A 24,274-nucleotide genomic window follows, 5' to 3' on the forward strand; every position below is an offset into this window, starting at 1 on the left:
AATACAATTTACATGGGTTGTATTTATAAACAATTACCTATTCTACCCTACTATCTATCCCCTTCCCCACTCTCCCTACAGGCATGCCACATACGTACATCGCCAGCTCGCTATAGGTGGTCTGCTCCCCCTTGCTGTCCATATTTCTAATAGCCAATACTCCAAGCTCAGCTCTACTGTCGTTGGAGGCATGGAACATTGTAGTGTCTGTTTATGCAGTCCTGTACCTTGCTCAGTGGCGCATTGGCTATACTACTGCATCAGGGGCCTCCTCTATTTGATCGTGTTCGCTCATCTCCTCAGGGTCTTGCAGCATTTCCACCAGCACTTCCAACACCTTTGCTGTTTCCAATGACTTCTCACTTCTCGTTCTTTTTGCTATTTGCAGCCTGGTGACCCCCTCAGATTCTGCCCATTTAACTAATTCTTTCTTCCATTTGGCCACCCCGGGCCCTCTTTTTGCCTTCCAATGCATAGTGATGTCTCTTTCTATATCAGTTATGCCAGCCAACACTGCCACTACTTCTTCCCAAAAACTTACCTACTGCGGGCACTCCCAGAACATAAGACGAAAGTCTGCACCTTATTTAAGGACGAAAGTGTGCACCTTCTTTATTACAACGCGTGCAGGCTGCTGTTTGGATGCCAAAATATTTGTTCATCTTAGCCGGGGTGAAATATGCTCTTTGCAGGACATAGTAGTGTACTAGTTGGAATCCAGCATTCCTGGTGCTCGTCCAAGCTCTCTCGACTAATTGACTAATTCACCCCAGGCTTTGTCTGGGATGGCCACCTATAGGCCCTCTTCTCACTTCTGCCGTAGCCCAGTCAGTGGCAGTAATGCTTCCCGCGTCATACGTCAGTATAGGCATGGGACTGCCCTAAAGGTGCCCACTGCTGTCACCATGCATTAACATCCCAGAGATGTCTGTGGTTCAGTGAGCGCCCCCCCAATGCTTTCGTATGGCTGCGGTGAGTGCAGAGTATAATAAACAATCGCTGCCTAGCAAGTTGTAACTGTCCTGGAGGTTGTTGAATGGGATCATAATGTCTGCCTCATATAAGTCTCCTATGGTGGAGAGCCATCGCTCCTTCGAAAGCTCCAATCCCGCCAGCTTCCTCCATGAGGTAAGGCCTGGCAGATAAGCAAGGAAATCTCAGGGGCATATAGGCATTTAATCCGTGCCCTTCTCAGGCTACTGTCCCAGCACTGGTGCGCTGTTCCCAATTCCAACCGGAAGTTACGAGCTTGTAAAGGGAGCCTCAATACGATTTGGGAGAGCAATCTCAGGGTCGGGGTATCGCCCTCAGTTCATCTGTCCCCCTAAGTCGTCCCGCCACCCATCTTGTAAGCCATTGTAACTGGGCCGCCAGGTAGTAGGCCTCAAAGTCAGGCCCCGCTAGTCCTCCTTCCAATCAGGGCCTCATAAGTACACCGAGGGACACTCTCCTTCTACCAGTACCCACAAGAATCCCAAGATCATTGTTTTAAGCTGGGTAAAATATTTCACTGGTATCCCGACTGGTAGAGTCCCAAAGTAATATTAAAAAGCCTCAGGACTGTGACCATTTTAGGAAGGGCCACTTGGCCGGCCAAAAATAATGGGAGAGTACTCTGAAATTAGAAAGAACAATTGAAGGAGTATTACCCGATGAAGGGGATGAAGGCTTTGTCCAAGTGAGGAAGCACTGTTCCTTTGTTAGTAAACCCCTCACTCACCACCTAGTGGTGACTTGCTTCATCATCGGGGCCCACCCAAGTGGCCTAGCGTCACTTGGGTGTGCTTCAACACCTGATTTACAGTGGAGCAGGTAGTGAAGTGTGGGATGTAGACAAAAAGGTGTGAGTGTTAAAATTGTCCTGGTTAATGCTTTTGTATCGATTTTAATAAAAAAGTAACTGGACAAAGTTAAAATATTGGTGAGATAGTAGTAGGAGAGTTACGGCCTACGTATCTCAGCTATGTGTTGGTCGACATGTTTCTACCATATGGGGAAATCCCCGGTATTCCTCAGGACCAAAACAAGGAAGTGGGAGGTGTGCGCCCCCTAAAAGACGCACCCTGTCCTAAATCCTTGGGCATCCAGAAGCAAAATCCACTTCTGGGTAGACACTCCTAAAATATAGGGTGCCAACAAAAACCTAGGGAAAGAAAGAAAGTAAATGTAATAGTTACTATCCTGTAACGTAGTGCAGACTTAGGGTGCATAATACGTGCAATTATCCTTGCTTTCCACAGTGGTGAATAAAAACGTGCCTTCATCAGTAGAGAGCGTGTCTACCAGTGTTGTGGAAACGTGCTCATTAACGTGGGAGTAAAAGATGCAGAATGAATATCTGGTTACAGGGATCTAAGTTGGCGTCCTCTGTGCGTGCCTAAAAAAGCATGCTTCTGCCGTACAATAGAGTGCACTGAACTGGAGTGCTCATATCTTTACCGTCGTGGAGCATACTGTGTCAACTGGAGGTTTTACTGATATGTTAAATAGGTTCGAAAATATCCTAATCAGGATATGTGTTATACATATATGAAGACAAACTAGACTCATACACACATATAACATAGAGTTTGCCACGACACACAACATGTCTGGAAAAATGGGGGCTTACTGGAGAGGTACTCTGATCGAGTTACATCAAGCAGGAGGTATGGGCTTCGCTGGTAGCAACATATTCTAATTGGAAAAGGTATATGTTGCATAATGAGGAGTTTAAACTGCACAGCGGTTCGTATCCTCGAACTAATCAAGGAGCCTGCTTTGGGGAGAAAAATGTACTTACAGTTGAAAGTAGCGAAGTAGGGAGATTCACCTACGTCTACCTGTCGCTGCTCGGGTGCAATGGGAGAATGAGCGCGGTCAGCGTATATGCGCTAGCTTACTTCCGGGTGTGATCACGTGGCCGCTACGGCGGCCCGTAGGGGAATGGAGGCTGGAAGCTGCGCCTGCGCATTGTCAATGCTGTGTCTAGTGTTCACTAGGAAGGTTCCCAGGCAAGCGTGTGTTGGCATGGTGATCTGACAATGCTGCGCATGCGCCTTGGGAACGAAAAACGGCTAGGGGCTCGGATTTGGGAACGTTCGAAATCAAGGTCTTTTGTAAATAAATGGGTTATACTAAACTTGAAACCCTGAAAAAACATGCCAATATGATTCAAGGAATGGGATATAATCATGTGCCGGTTACAGGGACCGGTTCACTGGCATGAAAGGGACATGGTTTAGCACCAGAAGGTGTGCTGGTTGAGTTAGTAGCAGTATTAACACGCAGGGTCAGTGATGAAATTCTGTGTTAAGAGAGCTGGTTTCAGAATTAAATGTATTCCCGTGTCATCGGACAACATTAGTATGAGATAGTGTTATTTTAATACAGAGTTCCACGGAATGTTGTCATTAAGACCATGTATATGGGTGGAAAGTCTGTATATCCATCTCTGTTCTTTTTCAAATAGGCGAGCCTGGATATTAGGGCCCGCTTGCAACTGTTCAATGACTGTCCACCTCATATCGTTGGTGGTATGATGGGCAGTTAGAAAGTGGTCAGTGAGTTTGTCATATTCTTCTTGCATCTTATCGTGCTCCTGTGTTCGCAAATCCGTTGTTTTATTTTGCGTGTCGTCATACGCACATAGGGTTTTCCACAGGTGCAGGTGATCAAGTAAATGACATTGCTACTGTTGCAATTAGTATGGGGTCTCTGTTCCCATGTTTTCCCAGGTTCCAGAACGATTGTCTTGGTATTTTCTGTCAGGTGACAGACACTGCAGTCCCCGCAACGAGAATGTCCAGTGACTGGTGGCAGACCCCATATCTGTGTTAATGTTGGGTCACTGGTGGTGGTATTGTTTTTGGGTCTAGTGTTGACCAAGGTGTTTTTCAAACTGCTTGCTTTCTTATATGAGAAGAGAGGTTTCTCCCATTTCAATGATCCGGAGTTTACTATTGACCAGTGCTTTCTGATGCTTTTACTCACTACATTGGAAATCATATTCATTTTAACCATTGTATGGCTAAGAAACCATATCAATGCTTTTACAGTACTATTTCGCAATCCTCATTTTACTGTAAACACTTTTTATAATAACTAGTCTTGCAATTGTGGCAATTCATTTCTCTTGCACGAGAAGAAAGACTGTTCAATAAATAATACCTTTTTATTGAAAACGCCCGTCTCTCTATTCTCTGCATCTTGGTGAAAGTAATCTGCACAACTGACTGAGTAAAATAACTGTCTATTGTTTCACACGACTCTAGAGATTGACTCTTAGTCTAAGGAGCAAAGTTGTCATGTTTATGCGGTTGTTGGAAAACTGAATCCCTTCTTGTCTGTACCAGGGAAGTTGATCAATTCCTATTCAGTCAAGGAAGTTTCCATTGACCTCTGAGCTAGTTGGTAACAAACCCAATTAAGTTTAGCATAGTCAGTGGAGACCTGGAAGATCCGCACTTCTACGTCCATACTACTGTTTATGTTATTCCAATGCGCAGGGCCTTTTGGGAAAATAGGAACTACACTACATGGCACCCTACTGTTCAATAAATAATACCTTTTTATTGAAAACGCCCGTCTCTCTATTCTCTGCATCTTGGTGAAAGTAATCTGCACAACTGACTGAGTAAAATAACTGTCTATTGTTTCACACGACTCTAGAGATTGACTCTTAGTCTAAGGAGCAAAGTTGTCATGTTTATGCGGTTGTTGGAAAACTGAATCCCTTCTTGTCTGTACCAGGGAAGTTGATCAATTCCTATTCAGTCAAGGAAGTTTCCATTGACCTCTGAGCTAGTTGGTAACAAACCCAATTAAGTTTAGCATAGTCAGTGGAGACCTGGAAGATCCGCACTTCTACGTCCATACTACTGTTTATGTTATTCCAATGCGCAGGGCCTTTTGGGAAAATAGGAACTACACTACATGGCGCCCAACGTTTGGTAAGACGATAAAACTAACGCAAGACGTTAGAGTAACTCAGTCGTGCATTTTTCACACAGACCCCTTTCTACCGTAAATACTCCAATAGTGGGTGAAAGGTTAAAATACGCCCGAACTTAGTAGGAAGAGATTCCTATGTAAAGCTCTGGTTTATTCAACGTTGAAGGATACAGTGTTCCAAAATATTGTGCACCTAATCTTTGTCTCCTTGGAGACCTGCTCTGCAAAACCTTCCTGACAATAAAATGTCAGACGATGATGCCTCAGTAAATGCGACTCAGCAGGGTCCCGATGGTACAGGTACTACTGAACCGGGTGCAATAATCATCCTGGCACATTTAAGAAAATCTATAACGTCAAAACTTATAGAAAATGGACTGACCACACAAGGTGGCACAGTCGTCTTCGTGATAGAGGCACACGAATATCAGCAGACAGAGGTATTCTATTCTTGGATAAAATTTCCAGCGGCAAACGCCGCAACACACAAGTTCCAGTACTACATAGTAGGGGATCCACCGGAAGAGTACGCTCCTTTCGAGGAGATTGAAATCCCATTAAAATTGCAAGAGCATTTGCTCTGGTTTAAAGGCGCCCTAAAACATAATGATCATATTACCAGGCTCGGTCCACTAGGTAAACCAGGAGCAACGTGGCCAGTTCTAGCCAGCTACACACCACATCCAGACATTGCAAAAATGTCTAGAGAAGATCTGTTAGCACAGCTAAAAACATGAATCAAAATACATAGGCAATTAGTCCAATATGTAATGCGGACTGCAATAGTCCAAACAGCTGTTAATGTACCACAGCTGACCCCTCATCAGGAGAACACAAATAAAATTACACCACAGAACATACAATCATGTCTTGGTAAAACACCCATAAAACGGGAACAAATTCCTTTCAGGTTAGCGCAGAAAATTACTCAAATAGAGGCAGTATTTCCGAATACTACCCCTATTGAGAAACACAGAATTCTGACCATGTGCCTTCCAATGGGGGTCGCACCACACGTACATTGGAAATCACATTGTATGTGGTCACACATGTCAGTGGTATTGTATCACTGTTTTTTTCGGTTTCTTCCAATAGAGCTTGACGTGGTTGGTTTCTTGCTCGTCGTTGGCACTTCTTTGTGATTTTTGTTGGTACCCAGTGACCCAACATTAACACAGATATGGGGTCTGCCACCAGTCACTGGACATTCTCGTTGCGGGGACTGCAGTGCTGTCACCTGACAGAAAATACCAAGACAATCGTTCTGGAACCTGGGAAAACATGGGAACAGAGACCCCATACTAATTGCAACAGTAGCAATGTCATTTACTTGATCACCTGCACCTGTGGAAAACCCTATGTGCGTATGACGACACGCAAAATAAAACAACGGATTTGCGAACACAGGAGCACGATAAGATGCAAGAAGAATATGACAAACTCACTGACCACTTTCTAACTGCCCATCATACCACCAACGATATGAGGTGGACAGTCATTGAACAGTTGCAAGCGGGCCCTAATATCCAGGCTCGCCTATTTGAAAAAGAACAGAGATGGATATACAGACTTTCCACCCATATACATGGTCTTAATGACAACATTCCGTGGAACTCTGTATTAAAATAACACTATCTCATACTAATGTTGTCCGATGACACGGGAATACATTTAATTCTGAAACCAGCTCTCTTAACACAGAATTTCATCACTGACCCTGCGTGTTAATACTGCTACTAACTCAACCAGCACACCTTCTGGTGCTAAACCATGTCCCTTTCATGCCAGTGAACTGGTCCCTGTACCCGGCACATGATTATATCCCATTCCTTGAATCATATTGGCATGTTTTTTCAGGGTTTCAAGTTTAGTATAACCCATTTATTTACAAAAGACCTTGATGTCGAACGTTCCCAAATCCGAGCCCCTAGCCGTTTTTCGTTCCCAAGGCGCATGCGCAGCATTGTCAGATCACCATGCCAACACACGCTTGCCTGGGAACCTTCCTAGTGAACACTAGACACAGCATTGACTATGCGCAGGCGCAGCTTCCAGCCTCCATTCCCCTACGGGCCGCCGTAGCGGCCACGTGATCACACCCGGAAGTAAGCTAGCGCATATACGCTGACCGCGCTCATTCTCGCATTGCACCCGAGCAGCGGCAGGTAGACGTAGGTGAATCTCCCTACTTCGCTACTTTCAACTGTAAGTACATTTTTCTCCCCAAAGCAGGCTCCTTGATTAGTTCGAGGATACGAACCGCTGTGCAGGTTAAACTCCTCATTATGCAACATATACCTTTTCCAATTAGAATATGTTGCTACCAGCGAAGCCCATACCTCCTGCTTGATGTAACTCGATCAGAGTACCTCTCCAGTAAGCCCCCATTTTTCCAGACATGTTGTGTGTCGTGGCAAACTATATGGTGTATGTGTGTATGAGTCTAGTTTGTCTTCATATATGTATAACACTCATCCTGATTAGGATATTTTCGAACCTATTTAACATATCAGTAAAACCTCCAGTTGACACAGTATGCTCCACGACGGTAAAGATATGAGCACTCCAGTTCAGTGCACTCTATTGTACGGCAGAAGCATGCTTTTTCAGGCACGCACAGAGGACGCCAACTTAGATCCCTGTAACCAGATATTCATTCTGCATCTTTTACTCCCACGTTAATGAGCACGTTTCCACAACACTGGTAGACACGCTCTCTACTGATGAAGGCACGTTTTTATTCACCACTGTGAAAAGCAAGGATAATTGCACGTATTATGCACCCTAAGTCTGCACTACGTTACAGGATAGTAACTATTACATTTACTTTCTTTCTTTCCCTAGGTTTTTGTTGGCACCCTATATTTTAGGAGTGTCTACCCAGAAGTGGATTTTGCCTCTGGATGCCCAAGGATTTAGGACAGGGTGCGTCTTTTAGGGGGCGCACACCTCCCACTTCCTTGTTTTGGTCCTGAGGAATACCGGGGATTTCCCCATATGGTAGAAACATGTCGACCAACACATAGCTGAGATACGTAGGCCGTAACTCTCCTACTACTATCTCACTAATATTTTAACTTTGTCCAGTTACTTTTTTATTAAAATCGATACAAAAGCATTAACCAGGACAATTTTAACACTCACACCTTTTTGTCTACATCCCACACTTCACTACCTGCTCCACTGTAAATCAGGTGTTGAAGCACACCCAAGTGACGTTAGGCCACTTGGGTGGGCCCCGATGATGAAGCAAGTCACCACTAGGTGGTGAGTGAGGGGTTTACTAACAAAGGAACAGTGCTTCCTCACTTGGACAAAGCCTTCATCCCCTTCATCGGGTAATACTCCTTCAATTGTTCTTTCTAAATCCTTGACCAGGGAATCAGGAGTATTCCCCGTCCAGTAACTACGGACACAACTCCTTACTCTCTTTGTGTTTCTAAGAGTACTCTGAAAGCCAAAAGTACTTTTTACTACCCTTATAGCTCTCAATATTTTGCCCTCACTTTAGTGAAATATTTTGTCAATAGAATTTAAGTCTGGGTGGTAGGAAATTTGTTGCTCACTGCAGATTCCAGAAGTTTTCCTAACAGAAATGTGAGGCAAATGTGTGTTAATAATCATAGTTTAAGGTTTGCAAAGACTTTGGTGCAAGAAAACCCATTGAGAGCCATGCAGCTCACCCCACTCTGGATTCCCCAGGTGTTGAGTTGTCAAAAATGTACAGGTTTGCTAGGTTTCCCTATGTGCCCCTGGCCTTTATGTGAATCTTCTCCCTCTCCCTCGGACCCAGCAGTGGTTGGGTCCATTGTGTTAAATAGCGTTCAAACATGTACAGGTATTCTAGGTTTCCCTAGGTGGTGGCAGAGCTAGGGAAAGATACCTCTCTTAAAAAAAAGTAATTGGTTTGTGGGAAACATATGATGTGTCAATGTTATGTTTTGGGCCCTTTTCCGTCACATGCACTAGGCCTACCCACACAAGTGAGGTACCATTTCAATTGGGGGACATGTTGAAATACAGAATAGTAAAACAATAGTTATTACCAATTGTATTTCTCTGCATTTGTGCCTCCCAAATGTAAGCAAATAAGTAAGAATTAAGGTATTTTGAAAAATGAACTCTGAATCAAATGCTAGTAAGGGTCCCCACCAATTTGGGAATGTACAAATAACTGCTGGTCCTAAACTCTGTATCTGGTGTGTATTTCAGAAATACATAGGTTGTCTTGATACCCATTTTTCACTTTACACATTTCACCCCAAGGAAGCATGGAGATGTGGTCTCATATCATAAACATTGTTAAGCTGCTGTCAATAGGCCACAACTGTATAAAAGTCTACATGGGCCATTCCAATAGGTAGCATGTGCACTCCTACTAATATACAGTGGATGGGGGAAGTAAGATCTGGCAATATATGGGACAAGCGCATCTGGGCTACAGCACTGCATACATTCTGCTGAGAAGTGAGATTGGCATTTGCAGAAACCTACCTAGTTGTGTATAGTTGGGGCTGCCACGTCCCTTGGTTCATGTACTTTAATATACTAGTTCCACCAACAATTATCTGATCCGATATTCACTGGACTTCTTGTTTCCGCTGTGCACTTTCGGCCTGGGGTGCCCACCACTGTGTGGTGTTGGCATTTGGAGACACTGGACCATCCTACCCCTTGATTACTCACTGGCACTATGGGTAAACCAGATGCAAAGCAACCTAGATTGACATCGGAAGGCAAAAAAATGTAGGCGCTTACTTGAACACCTTGCAGATCAAGACTGGTGTTTCATTGTAAGAGAGAAAGCTTGGGCAACAACAGACACCAAAGCTGGATAGCAAGGATTACTCAACAGCTCAGACAAACAAAAGGATTATTAGATGAAGCTGGAGAAAAAGAAAGCAAATAAGGAAAACCTTGAGCCAAGCACTCGCAGAAGTAATATGGGCATTTTTGGAATACAATAAACTACAAACATGGGCCACCTAGAGGATTACGTAGAACAGTTACTATCAGACATCTTTGTTAGAGCCAACCTATTGTCGGTCTTTATGGTTGAATGTGAGCACTGTGTGAACTCCAAGAAGAACTGCCGCACCCTCGAGAAAGCCTGGCGCAAAGACCCGACTACAGACAACATGACTGCCCTCAAGCACGCCACCCGCAAACACCACCAGCTGATCCACACCGCCAAGAAGACAGCATTCAAGGAACGACTAGACAACAATGCACACAACAGCAAAGAACTCTTCAGCATCGTCAAAGAGCTCTCCAACCCCAGCGCCTGCAACAACGACATCACACCCGTGCAAGACCTCTGCGACTCACTCGCCTCGTTCTTCCACAGCAAGATCGCCGACATACACAACAGCTTCCGCACACAGCCCACGCACCCAACCACTGAACCAACGCCCCCCACCACCACCCTCCGCAACTGGACCCCGGTCAGCACCGAAGACACCATCCGCACTATGAACACCACCCTCGCCGGATCACCAATCGACCCATGCCCCCACCACGTCTTCAACAGGGCCGCCTCCGTCATCGCACCCCAGCTCTGAGACGTCATCAACTGCTCCTTCGACACCGCAACCTTCCCCGAGAGCTGGAAGCATGCCGAACTCAGCGCCCTCCTGAAGAAACCATCAGCGGACCCCACCGACCTCAAGAACTACCGTCCCATCTCGCTCCTCCCTTTTCTTGCCAAAGTCATTGAGAAGACCGTCAACCGACAGCTTGCCGCCTTCCTCGAGACAAACGGTTCCCTCGACCCCTCGCAGTCCGGCTTCCGAGCTAACAAAAGCACCGAGACGGCCCTCATCGCAGCCACTGACAACATCCGTGCCCTGCTTGACAACGGGGAAACAGCGGCCCTCATCCTCCTGGATCTCTCCGCAGGGTTCGACACTGTCTGCCACCGCACCCTAGCACATCGCCTCAGCAACATCAGAATCCAAGAGAAGGCTCTGGAGTGGATCATCTCGTTCCTCGCCGGAAGAACCCAGAGAGTCCGCCTACCCCCGTTCAGATCCGAGGCCACCGAAGTCATCTTCGGCGTACCACAGGGATCATCACTCAGCCCCACCCACTTCAACATCTACATGAGCCCCCTCGCGGCCATCGCACGCCAACACAACCTCAACATCATCTCCTACGCCGACGACGCTCAGCTGATCCTCCCCCTCACCAACGACCCAGCCACCGCCAGAAGCAACCTACACGAAGGGATGAAAGAAGTAGCAGAGTGGATGAAGACCAGCCGCTTGAAACTCAACACAGACAAGATGGAAGTCCTCATCCTGGTACCATCTTCCTCTGCTGGGACGGCTCCTGGTGGCCCCCTGCCCTGCGCAGCGCACCCAAACCAACAGACCACGCACACAACCTGGGCTTCATCCTGGACTCCTCCCTCTCGATGACCAGACAAGTCAACACCGTCTCATCCTCGTGCTTCAACATCCTACGCATGCTCCGTAAGATCTTCCGATGGATCCCCACGAAACCAGGAAGACTGTCACACAGGCACTCTTCACCAGCCGACTGGACTACGGAAACACCCTCTACACCGGAACCACTGCCAAACTACAAAAGAGACTCCAACGCATCCAGAACGCCTCAGCACGACTCATCCTGGACAACCCCGCCACAGCCACATCTCCGGACACTTGAGAGACCTTCACTGGCTCCCCGTCAACCAGAGAATCACGTTCCGACTCCTCACCCACGCACACAAGGCCCTCCACGACCTGGGCCCCAGGTACCTCAACAACCGCCTGACCCTGTACACTCTCACCAGTCAGCTCCATTCAACCAGCCACGCCCTCGCCGCCGTTCCACGCATCCGAAGAGCCACCATGGGAGGAAGATCCTTATCCTACCTGGCAGCCAAGACATGGAACTCCCTCCCCATCCACCTCCGTCAGACCCAAGACCACCTCTCCTTCAGGAAGCAACTGAAGACCTGGCTGTTCGAGCAGTAGCAGACCCCCCTCCCCAAGCGCCTTGAGACCCTCCGGGTGAGTAGCGCGCTATATACATTTCTTGATTGATTGATTGATTGATTGATTGATTGATTGATTGTCCTGATCTCGAGTCTGATCCCAGGAGCTCAACATCACCCCATCATTGCTAAGCTTCTCAATTACAGAGACCATGATAAGATACTGAAAATGAAACACAACAGAAATGACATACAACTTGAAGGAACAAAGCCACTGGAGAATGCCATGTACCAGTCTATATCCGACAAACTACTGTTGCCGCTGCGTGTCAAAACCCACATGTTCGCAGACCCAAGGGAAGCACCCACTATGCTGTACAAACCCACCCCAGCTGGCAAGAGGGGAAAGAAGGGGCAGGAGGGCCCATCACTGAGCCAACATCTCAGCAACATGGAGTAAGCTCAGGTTGACTCCAAGAGATGCAGCCAGCGTGGACATGGAAAAGACTGGCATCATTCCACCAGTCCTGCCATTTCTATAGTGGGTAACCCACCTTAGGCAATCTGAGATCTTACCTTGCAGTATCATGTCTTCTGGTCACCCATTCTTGTACATCCCACTCACTTGGATGGCTACCTTTTATCCACACGACTGGTCATTTTATGATGTAACTTTGCTGTCTATATTCTCCAGGCCCAGATAAACACCTGACCTAATGAGTGTGGGGGTGGGTAAGCCCCAATGTTGCTGCTTTGACCACCCCAAAGTGCTGATTTAGGAGTTCATATTTCTTTACTAAACAGGGATAAAATGACTTTATGTCACAGTTGTAAGGGAGTTCCTAAGGGCCGTGTCATTGAATAGTACAGGCTTGATGTGGAAGGTGGGTAGGTATATGTTGGCGATGATCAATCGAGGAAGGCACAATGGAATAGGTATCGATCAGTATGATAGCAGTCACAGTCAGTCCACTGTAGCAGTGATGTTGAGAAATAGCAACAGCTGAATGGGTGGGCAATGTGAGGCTGAGTACACAGTGAGATTGATGACATGGAATGTGAGGGGGTGAACAATTACTACAAGGCCCTGCAGGTAATCTATCTCAATAGGCATACAGCAGATATAGCATTACTGTCGGAGATGCCACAATCACTTTGCTAATAACTGGAGCTCCTAAAAATACTTTTCTTCTTGTTCTACCTTTTCCAGAATGTTGGCCATCTTGGTAAAATGGGGCATGCAGTTTCGGCTTCTCAATACCATCCAGGATAGGGAGGGTCACTACTTGGTGGGGCAGGACATACTCGTCATGGTGCATGACACAATTATAAACACATGTGCCCACATCTGGATGACCCTGATTTCTTTGCTGGAATTGTGGCAAGACTGACTGCGTGCTCGCATGCTCCAATATATGGTGTGGACATGTCAATCTCAGTTTGCAGGCTGGTACAGATAGCACTGGTAGCCCGATAAGTAGGCATAATCAGGTGCCAAATATGCTGAGAAACGTAGGGCTTCAATTTGATTGGCTGGACCTTTGTGTGTTATGTGCTCTAACTCCAGGTAGTATACATTTTACTCGGTGGTACACAGCTCCTCATCCAGAAAAGATTACTGCCTTGGGTCGAGGGATGTAGCTAGACTGTAGCTTAGCCCTTGAGGAACAAAGAGCTGCCCTCAGTGCACCTACACCTGGTGTGGAGATGAGTCTAACCATCACTGAAATCTCCACTCCTTGCACTCTGGACACCTTTCCCTCGCTGACCGTACAAGATCTTGAGCTCCTGTTAGCCAAGACTAAGTCCGGATCCCCTTTGGACTCTTGTCCGCTGAAGGTCATTAAACAATGTAGGGAGACCCTCCTACCTCCTTTGGTGGAGCTAATGAATCTTGCCATTAGAGATGGTATCTTCCCTGCAGAGTGGAAGAAGGCGGTAGTGAAACCCCTGCTGAAAAAGGCTTCCCTGGATCCGGGGGTTCTAAAAAACTTCCGGCCTATCTCCCTGCTCCCCGCTCCTGCCAAGATGCTTGAGACTCATCTCAACAAACATCTTGCCGCCTTTGTCGAAAGCTCTGGATGCTTAGACTCCTCTCAGCATGGATTCAGGAAGGAATTTAGTACTGAGTCAGCCCTCACCATCGTACTTGACAAGATCCGTACATCAGTAGATGAGGGCCAGACATCTCTCCTGGTCCTGCTAGATCTAACGGCGGCTTTCGACACCCTCTCCCCCTCGGTCCTTACATCCCGGCTGAGGGAGGTGGGGGTGAAGAATGCAGCTCTTGATCTCTTGACCTCCTTCCTTACAGGGAGGGAACAAAGAGTCAAACTTGGGGAGTTTCTATCTCCATCCCGTCCGGTGCTATGTGGGGTTCCTCAAGGGTCGGCCCTTAGCCCGACCCTTTTTAATATCTATGTTACCCCACTGGCCAAACTTATAAGATCTTTCGGGATGGAGGTAGTCTCGTATGCAGACGACACTCAAATCCTCGTTTCTCTACCCCATTCAGATGAACCAACCGCCTCCAAATTTAGATCTTGTATGGAGGCGGTCGGTAGGTGGATGGTTTTGAACTCTCTGAAACTGAATGGGGAGAAAACTGAGGTGATGGTGTTTGGGGGAAAAGAAAACATCTGGTCAGCCAACTGGTGGCCTGACTCCCTTGGTACCTGTCCCTCCCCCACCTCCTCTGCTAAAAATCTCGGGGTGATATTAGATCCTGCCCTCGACCTAGGCAACCAGGTGAGCAGAACTGTCTCCACTTGCTGGGGCTTGATTCACACTCTCCGTAGGGTTAGGAAATTTCTTTCCCTCCAGGCAAGAAAACAAATAGCTGTCGCTCTCATCGGCTCGCGTTTGGACTATTGCAATGCGCTGTATGCAGGACTCAATAAAGGACAGCTGCAGCGCTTGCAGGTGGTCCAAAATGCCGTAGCCAGATTTGTCCTGGATATCCCCAGACGCTCTTCAGCCACGGCAGCCAGAAAAACTCTGCACTGGCTGCCGGTGGAACGGCGCATTCGGTTTAAGGTCCTGTGTATGACCTACAGAGCCATTGCTAAAAAGAGCGACACTGGAATTGGATCCATTATCTCCCACTATGTTCCCCGCAGAAACCTGCGTTCCTCCGGGAAGCTGCTTCTTGCAACTCCCCGTATACGGAAAGCCAGGTGGGGCGGTAGAGCCTTTTCCACTCTGGCTCCTAAGTGGTGGAATGAACTTCCTTTGGATCTGAGATCCCTTCCATCCCTACAGATCTTCCGCACTGCCTTAAAGACCTTTCTCTTCAAGCAAGCTTATGTTTAAGATCCATGTTTCCCCTCTTGGTCCTTCCTGACCTTTTGCTAGGCGCCTTGATACCTTCGGGTTATTGTTTTGCGCAATATAAATCATTTTCAATTTCAATTTCAGACTGATTAATTCCTTTACACATCTACCCGGTACCCTGTAGGGTCAACCCTGGCTGTCCTACAGGCATACATACCCACATGCAATGGGTACAGCAGCTATTAGACCCTGTGTTTAAAGAAGAAATGAAGCAAACAATCCAATCCTACTTTTCATCCCATCGGGCAGCAGTCGCCACGTTCACACAATGTGGGAGGCCATGGACATCTTAAGGAATTTCGGGACCCTGGGCCAAGCGTGTCTGTGGGGCCCCTGCTCGGAACAGCTTTGAATGTATGATCCAGTTTCAGCTCTTTCACGCCCTCTGTGGCCAGGTCACTGAAAGTGCTCAGGCACACTTGCCCAAATTCTTAATGTGTTTACATCTAATATTCAGGGATAGTGACGTGTGTTTTCAATATTGTAACACAGCAGCAGCAGCTCACTAATACTGCTGCAAATAATACCTGTGGCACCCCCCTCCCCCCCCCATTCCTCATATGTGAACTCCTGTTTCGATCTAAAAAAATGTTCAATGGATGTTGCATGAAACAAAAAAATGTCAGCAAAATATCTGCAATAGATTTTCACGCCTGACCCACATTAGGAAAACAGTCTGTTTAAGAATATTCCAGGCCATTAGGGTAGGACTCTGAAAGGCTGGGGCCCTGGGACTGAGCCCACTTTGCCCATGCCTTAAATTGTCTCTTTTGGAGGCTCTACATTGGTGGTGAGCGGAGTGCAGTGCGAAGCTGCAGGGGATCCTCCTGATATACTGGAGTCTGACATTAGAAGGAGGGAGAGGCTGCCCAATAGAAGCCTGGCACGGCTGGCATGAACATGAAACAGGTGGAGCTCGGAGATACAGCTAATAGGGAAGTTACATTCCTAGGAAATGAAGCCATGCTGCGCCCTGGACATGTGCAAAGGGTGCCCGAGTGCGGCGGCAAACTCTTCAAGATTTGATCGGCCCTGCGAGGGCGGCATCTGATATTGTCCAAATAGAATCAAAGGTGGGTGAGGCACTCCACAGCACTGTCAACATCCTGAACAAGGTCACTACATTCAATTCTGAGCTGTATCCTGCGAAAGTAAACCTACCAACGAACAACGGGGCATATTATCAAGAACAGTGATAAAATTATCGCCACTTTAGCGGCAGGAAGCTGCCGCTAAAGCGACGATAATGGGCTTGATAATCTGCCCTTGTGAATTCCCATAGCAGCCCAGGTTAACTCCAGAACCTGGGCTGCTATGGGAATTCACAAGGGCAGATTATCAAGCCCATTATCGCCGCTTTAGCTGCAGTTTTCTGCCGATAAAACGGCGATAATTTTATCGCCTGTCTTGATAATATGCCCCTACATTAGGGTGACCAACTGGCATGGGTGCAAGTTCAGGACGGTAAGTGTACAAATTCAGGACAGAGGGTCAAAATTCAGGACAAAAATTCTGGACAGAAGGTCAAAATTCAGAACAAAGATTCGGGACACAAGGTAAGTTTCACAGACACATCAGAGGAAGTTGTGCGATAGTATAAAAGTACATAAATGGACAACCAATTAAGTACAAGTCAAAATAAGTTTTATATTAGGTTGAGACTATTGGGCACTTCACGGTTTTTCGGTGTGCATGCAGCTGGAGCAACTGTGCAGGTCTTTTTGTGGTATTTCATATGATAATAATCTATTTATATGGTTACTGCACTGGGTTGTCCAGTCCGATATTTTGTTTACAACTCATGGTCCTGAGCAGGCATGTGGTCAGGAAGATCTGCTCGGATAGACCTTGTTACTAGCATCTCATATCTGAATGCCACTGTGAGATGTAAAGCGGCATGCATAGGTGAACTAAAAGGAGGATTGCTGTGATGAACCCCTATAGGGAATGCATTATGGGTGTTTCAGCAAGTGGAACTTAAAATATGGATTCTGATTTTGCTTATGGGGGCTTTGCAGAGAGATGCACAAGCTGACGGAAGTCACAAAGGTGCTTTTCCCTGCAGCTTTCTTAAAGAATGCACTGTCAATACACTATAAAAGACTTTATTTTTTACACCTTGCCTACTGCTACAACCACACTATACATCTCAAGCACACCCCATGGCACTATGAGACTCTCCCTAAGATCTTACACCGAAAACAAAACATGCAAACATATACAATTACTAGTGTAACATTCAAGTAGCAGTTGGGCGTCACACAAAATGTCATCTATTAATTCTTTCATCCATCATTCAGTCTTTCACCATTCATTCTGTCCTTCCATCTGTGTGCCCATCCATATTTAAAGCTTTTCAACCATTTGCACAACTATCCATCATCTATCCTTCCATTCATCATTTCACTCATCCATCCATCCTTCCATCCATCCACCCTTTTACCCAATCCATCCTTTCACTAATCCACCCACTCTTCCACCCATCATCCATTCACTCATCCATCCAACCATTTACCCTTACACCCAAGAAATCCTTTCACTCATCCATCCACTCTTCCACCCATCCATCCACTGATCCACCTAATCATCTACCCTTTCACCCATCCAGCCATCCTTTCACTTACTCATTCATGCACCCAGTCACTCATCCGTCCACCCATTCACCCGCTCATTTCTCCATCCATCCTTTCTTCCAGCACTCCACCTTCCCTTTCACTCAGATATGCTTTGTTCACTCATCCATTTTAACATTCTGCTTTTCACTCATCCATGCACCCATACGCCCATCCATTCTGTCAACCATTCATCAATGCTATCATTCATCCACCCATCCTCCCTTTCTCTCTCCAATCCCCTTTCAATTAGCTATCCATCTTTCACCCATCCAGTTGCAGACAGATGAGGCCCATCTAGAACTTCACCCATGCTGTAGATCCTGGGGTGGGAGAAGGTTCACTATGCCCCTGCACATAGGCAATCTGAAAACTTGGAAGTGATTAGTCATGCATGATGCACAGTGCCAGCACACGAGGTGACTGTGACATGGTGTTGTTTCGAGAGCTTTAAGTGGGATGAATAATCTGGGGCTCTCCAAGGGGCGTGTCCGATGTAAATAAGGGTGTGGCTTAAAACACCCCTCCTTAAAATATATGCTGAGCATAATGTGCCTCCCCACTGGTATTTTGCTGTTTCTATCATTGTATCCAGTAACATTAGACCCACAACAAGCCAGGACTATTGGTTTTGTCAATGGATGTTAGTTGCATAAAATAAATAAAATACCAGCAACTATGTCTTCGTTTTATATAATAATAAAAACTCTTCAGCTCTCATTCGGCAAGAGACGTAGAGTCAACTGAGACTCTCTGGACGAGGCCAGGGTCCTAGAACCCGAAATCTAGAGGCGGAACAATAGAGTTTCAATTGAAATGTGAATGTGTTTGTATTTATATAGCGCCTTCGACCTAGAGGTCTTGTAGCCCTGTATTAATATCGCTGTGGAACCCTTCCTGGCTTTTCTGTGAGATGTCCACTCCTGGGCACTTGTGGAGATTAAGCAAGCTATTGCCCAGAGTCACAGAGTGGGACCCATGATTTTACTAGGCACCGAGACGAGAATTATCAGGTCCGGGGAGATTGAGTCCAAGAGCCGCCGAGGCAGGAATTGAACCCTGGTCCCGGACCAGACCTTTGCATCAGGTCATTGAGTACAAGGTAGCCTTCAGCATTCACCCAATGATAAATCAGAATGTGCAATGCTTCACGGACTGCTTTTACCTGAGCCGCATCTCTATCCGCATGCTGATCAACGAGCACACTTTGATTTTTGATGCAACGACAAACCTTGCTCATCCTAAACACACTGGAAGCATCAATCCGTACTGTGATGTGACTGACGTAGTGAGAGATGCCTTTGAAATGGAGAAGATGCTGTGTGATGAATACTATATGGCTTTGCCTAATCTGGAAATCCAGGCAGTCAATGTTAATGATCCAGAACACCCTATGCGCATCGTATATGCCCCATCTCATCTTTATCACATGCTCTTTGAGCTCTTCAAGAACGCCGTGCGAGCAACAGTGGAACACCACAGCTCCAGTCGCTAACTTCCACCCATCAAGGTGATGGTGGCTCTGGGCGGCGAAGATGTCTCGGTTAAGATGAGTGACAGAGGAGGTGGTGTCCCACTATTTAAGACTGAAAGGCTTTTCAGCTATATGTATTCTACTGCACCCATGCCACACCTAGGTGCAGGTGGAACACCTGTGGCGGGTTTCGGATATGGATGGTCTTCCTATTTCTAGACTCTATGCCATGTACGTCCAGGGTGCCCTGCAGCTTTGCTCCATGGAGGGCTTTGGAACTGATGCAGTCGTTTATCTTAAGGCACTGTCGATCGACTCAGTGGAACAAACCTTCCTGTCTACAACAAATCTGCCTGCAAGCACTAGCAGTCAACTCAAGAAACAGATGACTGGTACATCCCCAGCACGGAACCTAAAAAGCTCTCCACATATCGGCTCAGCTAGCTGGCAGCATTTATCACACCGGCCTGGCACTGTGTCAAGGACTAGCTTCGACACCCTCAAAAGACTAAGTCATGAACTAATCCCACAAATGCTGCAATATTGAGAGTGATGTATGCAAGTGGCATGGGGAACCTCACAGAGTGAGGTTTTGTGCAGTGTTTATCTGTTTTTTGTGTCCAAATCCTTCACTGTAGGACCAGTGTGTCTGATTATCTCACATCACGAGTCTTGTGGCACTTTAAAGAACATGTCTCAAACCTTCATTTGAACAATTTCCAGCACTTTGAACACTCCAAGTATTTTGACCTACCTTTTGCAGCTGTTATCACTTAACTGAAAAGAAATCTGGTGGAAAGGCCTTAAAGGGGCATTTGCAAATGTGAAGTTTTGAGACTAATGGAGAGAAATCGAGAGAACAGACATGTGAGAATTGGGATTTCATCTCTCCAGACAAAGGCATTGGATGATCATAATCCAATTTTAATTTTGCTGGAAAATAAATTATTATCATTTAAAAAACTGCTTCAGCTCTGAAATGATGAGACTATGTAAGAACTTTAAACTCTTCTTTTCAACTTTATACGTTTGTTTTGTACATTTTAGCCCTTGACGGAGGTCGCCACATGCTGGGAGAGACTAAACTGGCCCATTGTCATTCTGTATGTGGCAATCAGCCGCAGACAGAATGACAATGGGCGCGTGGGGCTGCTCTTATGCTCTTCGATGAGTGGGAGGCACCCCAGCAGGGAGCATAGGCCTCTCGCCGGGGCACAGATCTGTTTCCCTGCAAGGCCCAAAATTACGGACAAAAGGCGTCCGTTAAAAGGATCCTCATGGACAACGGACGTGAGGTCCAAATTACGGAAGGTCCGTGAAATTTACGGACGGTTGGTCACCCTACCCTACATTCATAATTACATTGAAAGGGATACATTAGCATGGTTGGTGTTGAGTGAGCACAAGCTGTTGTGCTTCATTATTATTATTATTAATTAGCATTTATTAAGCTCAAGGCTACCTTGAGGCATCCCAGCGCTAGCGGGAAATCAAGTTAAAAGAGGAGGCTAGCAATTACTGTTCTGGAATAGCCATTTTTTAAGACCCTTCGGAAAGTGCGGTGGGAAGTTTCAAGCTGCAGATTGAGAGGGAGGGAGTTCCACAGTCTGGCTATGTTATATGAAATGGAGCGGCCTCACCTACGCTACCTATTAATTTTAGGAATGCATGCTAAATTTAAATTCGCAGAGCGAAGAGATTTCTCAGTAAGATAGGCGGTGATCAGAGACTGATTAATGCGGGGGCCTGTGCCCCTAAGACTCTTATGAGCAGTGCATAAGGCTTTAAAGGAGATCCTCTCCTATATCGGCAGCCAGTGAAGGGCTTTCAAACTGGATCTAGCTGACTGCGTACTGCCACAATCGGTCAGAAGTCGCGCAGCGCAATTCTGTACCACCTGACGCTTCCTTAGGGTAGATTTTGGAGCTCCCAAGTACAGTGAGTTACAGTAGTCCAGGTGCGAGAGAACCAGGGCCTGGACCACAATTTTCTTAGCTTCAGTGGCCAGTAGGGGAAGGACCTTCCGTAGCATTCTAAGGATGCTGTGGCAAGCCCCCGTCACTGCCACTGCCTGCTGGCCGACTTTGAGAGAATCATCCAGCCACACACCAAGGCTCTTGATTTTGGACTTCGGGACTGGGGGCACCCAGGCAGGAAGGCCATGACAGTGTGGAAACTAACTTGGCAGTATTTCCCAAGTACATGATTTCTGTTTTTCTCTGATCAGTTTGAGACAAGAATGTTGCATCCTGGTGGCGACTTTTCCCAAACAGAGCTCTTGGTCTGCAGGGTCAGTCCCAGATGGTTTAGAGATATCACCAGCTGAGTGTCATCCGCGTAGGTGACCACTTTGATCCCGAATGGCTAGATGACCTTGGCCAGTGGCCTCTCATATACCTTAAATAATGTGGGACTTAGAGAGGATCCACTCCGGGCAAACAAAGCAATACCAAAGGGGATGATGGATGGAGTGCTTGAGCAAATCAAACACTCACCCCCAGTCAACTGATCTGGGTTTAATCCATCATCATTCCTTAGCTCACTCCGCACCACCTCAGTTCAGACATGGCCATATCCAAATCAGTCTGACCCTGTGCCTCATGGGAACAGTCCAGCCCGAACTGCCAAGCCATGTCTTCCCTGGACTGGAAACAAGCATCCTGGGGCCGGTTTCGGATTCATAATTCTCATCAGCCAGGCTATCTTTAATCCATTGGTAGAGTGAGCAAGGTACCCACGTCTGGGCATACCCTGACTACTCAGGGCGAACAAAGCAATACCAAAGGGGATGATGGACGGAGTGCTTGAGCAAATCAAACACTCACCCCCAGTCAACTGATCTGGATTTAATCCATCATCATTCTTTAGCTCACTCCACCGCCCCAGTTCAGACATGGCCATATGCAAATCAGTCTGACCCTGTACCTCATGGGAACAGTGGAGCCCGAACTGCCAAGCCATGTCTTTCCTGGACCAGAAACACGCATCCTGGGACCGGTTTCGGATTCATAATCCTCATCAGCCAGGCTATCTTGAATCCAGTGGTAGCAGGGGTGGCCTTAGGCATGTGCAAGCTGTGCACCTGCACAGGGCCACCAAACCCCAGGGGCCACCACGCCAATATATATCCTTAATCTAATAATCCTCTGAGGATGGATTCATATTTGCGTGGCTGCCCCTGGCAGGAATTTGGCGGCCTCCCGCTCTGTTCCACTTCCTAACACCCTAACCCCCCCTCTTCACTGGCCTCCGCGCTCCACACCGCCCAGACCCCCTATTCCTGCCCCGTCCGGACCCCCTCTTCCGGGGCCCACTAAATACGCTCCCTGAACAGGGCCACCATGAGCCTGGAGCCGCCCATGGTGGTAGAGTGAGCAAGGGATGCTTGCAAATACTCTGATGGACCTAGCATGCTTCTTGGCGTATAAAAGCATCCTTTGCAAAATGTTGACACTGGCAAACTGGAGACAATACCTGCATATGCGATACACTCAGTAAAATGCTATTGCTGGCAGACAGTAGGTATACTTTTGCCCAGGGCTTCCTTCTTAGACTCTACCAAGGCATTTGACTCTGTAGATTTGCCATATTTACTAACTGGTGGTGGAGAGTGAGGACATGGCACATGGGACATGGGTAGAGCTATGCTAAAACTCTGGCTCAAAAGCTAAAATCCAAATGAATAACCAATTGCCAGAAATCCAAGTCGGGGTTGACCTATGTCTCCAGTTCTTTTTGCTCTGGTGTGAGGCCTCCCACCAGTATTCTGAGGGAACACCACTATTACATGGTATAAAATTTGGTGCTCAGAAAACCTTGCGATCAATATATGTGGATTACATCTTGCTTTTAGTTCAAGATCTAGAGCGGAATCAAAGTCTCATTATTTAGGAAAAATCTACTTTGATAGGTGGTCTGGCCTGACCATAAACTGGTCCAAGTCCATACTGACACCATCATTGAGGGGTATAACACATCCTGAGCTAATATCTGAATCAAATTGTAAATTTGAGCCAATACTGTACCTGGGCATCCAATACCACTGGGATCTGGATATGGTTCTTAGGGACAAATGCATGACCACTATGGCCTCCCTGGTGGAGTCATGGATTAGGCTGCCATTATCAGTGAGAGGAAGGACAGCACTTATGCAAAGGGTGCTTCTTCCTAAGCTAATGTAACGCAGTATTATCAGCTTTTTGCTAAGTCTGTTTGTAATAGAAAGTTACCATTGGTGCTGTAATGTTAACTATGTAATAGTCATGGCCTTCATACTGTACTAGGCAGGTTTACTTTAGAATGTGTTGGCAGTTCCAGTGTGGTGCTTGGCTGTGGGTGTCAAAGGGTCTGTGGCCGAATAAACTTGAGCTACGAGCAAGTTCCATGTGTTTCCTGCTGTTAATTAACAACATCTACTTCTTCCAGAATGTTCCAATTCCGCTTACCAGGGGCTTTTTCGACCTACTTGGGTCACTAATGGTCAAACTTGAGTGGACAGGCTGCCAACCCAGAGGTGCACAGAATAAAATGCAGCTACCCTATAAGAAAGGAGGCTACGCAGCTCCAAACCAAACTTTGAAATGTACTATCTTCTTGCCCATGCTCAATTTGTGCACCACTGGTTTCACAATATCAGACCGTTTCCCCATCGAGAGCCAGAAGCAAGCCTTGCTACCCCAGTCATATTAACAAGTATTGACATAGGCGTTGGGTATCGCCTTTGGGACCTTATAAGTGTTTAGCAATGCAACAGTTGATTTTGTTGCACTAAGGATATTGTGCTGCATCACTAAATACTTATAAGGTCCCAAAAGCGAGATCTATTGGCTATGCCAATGCTTGTTTTGCATGGTTCTACTCACAATCAAGTTTCGCACAGTCGCCAATGAAGCATGGAATGTCACACATAAACAATGGTATGGTCACACATAAGCAATCTGAAACTTGTCAGCTGTGAGTACCCTCGTTTACAGTGGTGAGTCG

The 24,274-nt window shown here is 46.6% G+C and overlaps 1 pseudogene; it reads left to right on the forward strand.

The window, feature by feature from the left end:
* LOC147717793 (pyruvate dehydrogenase (acetyl-transferring) kinase isozyme 2, mitochondrial pseudogene) overlaps nt 1-19,735 on the forward strand; it is a 65,979-nt pseudogene extending 46,244 nt beyond the window's left edge.
* Nucleotides 19,736-24,274: the final 4,539 nt, after the last annotated feature.

Source organism: Lissotriton vulgaris, chromosome 5 (genome assembly GCF_964263255.1).
Source record: "Lissotriton vulgaris chromosome 5, aLisVul1.2, whole genome shotgun sequence".
In the NCBI taxonomy this organism is placed as follows: Eukaryota; Metazoa; Chordata; class Amphibia; order Caudata; family Salamandridae; genus Lissotriton; species Lissotriton vulgaris.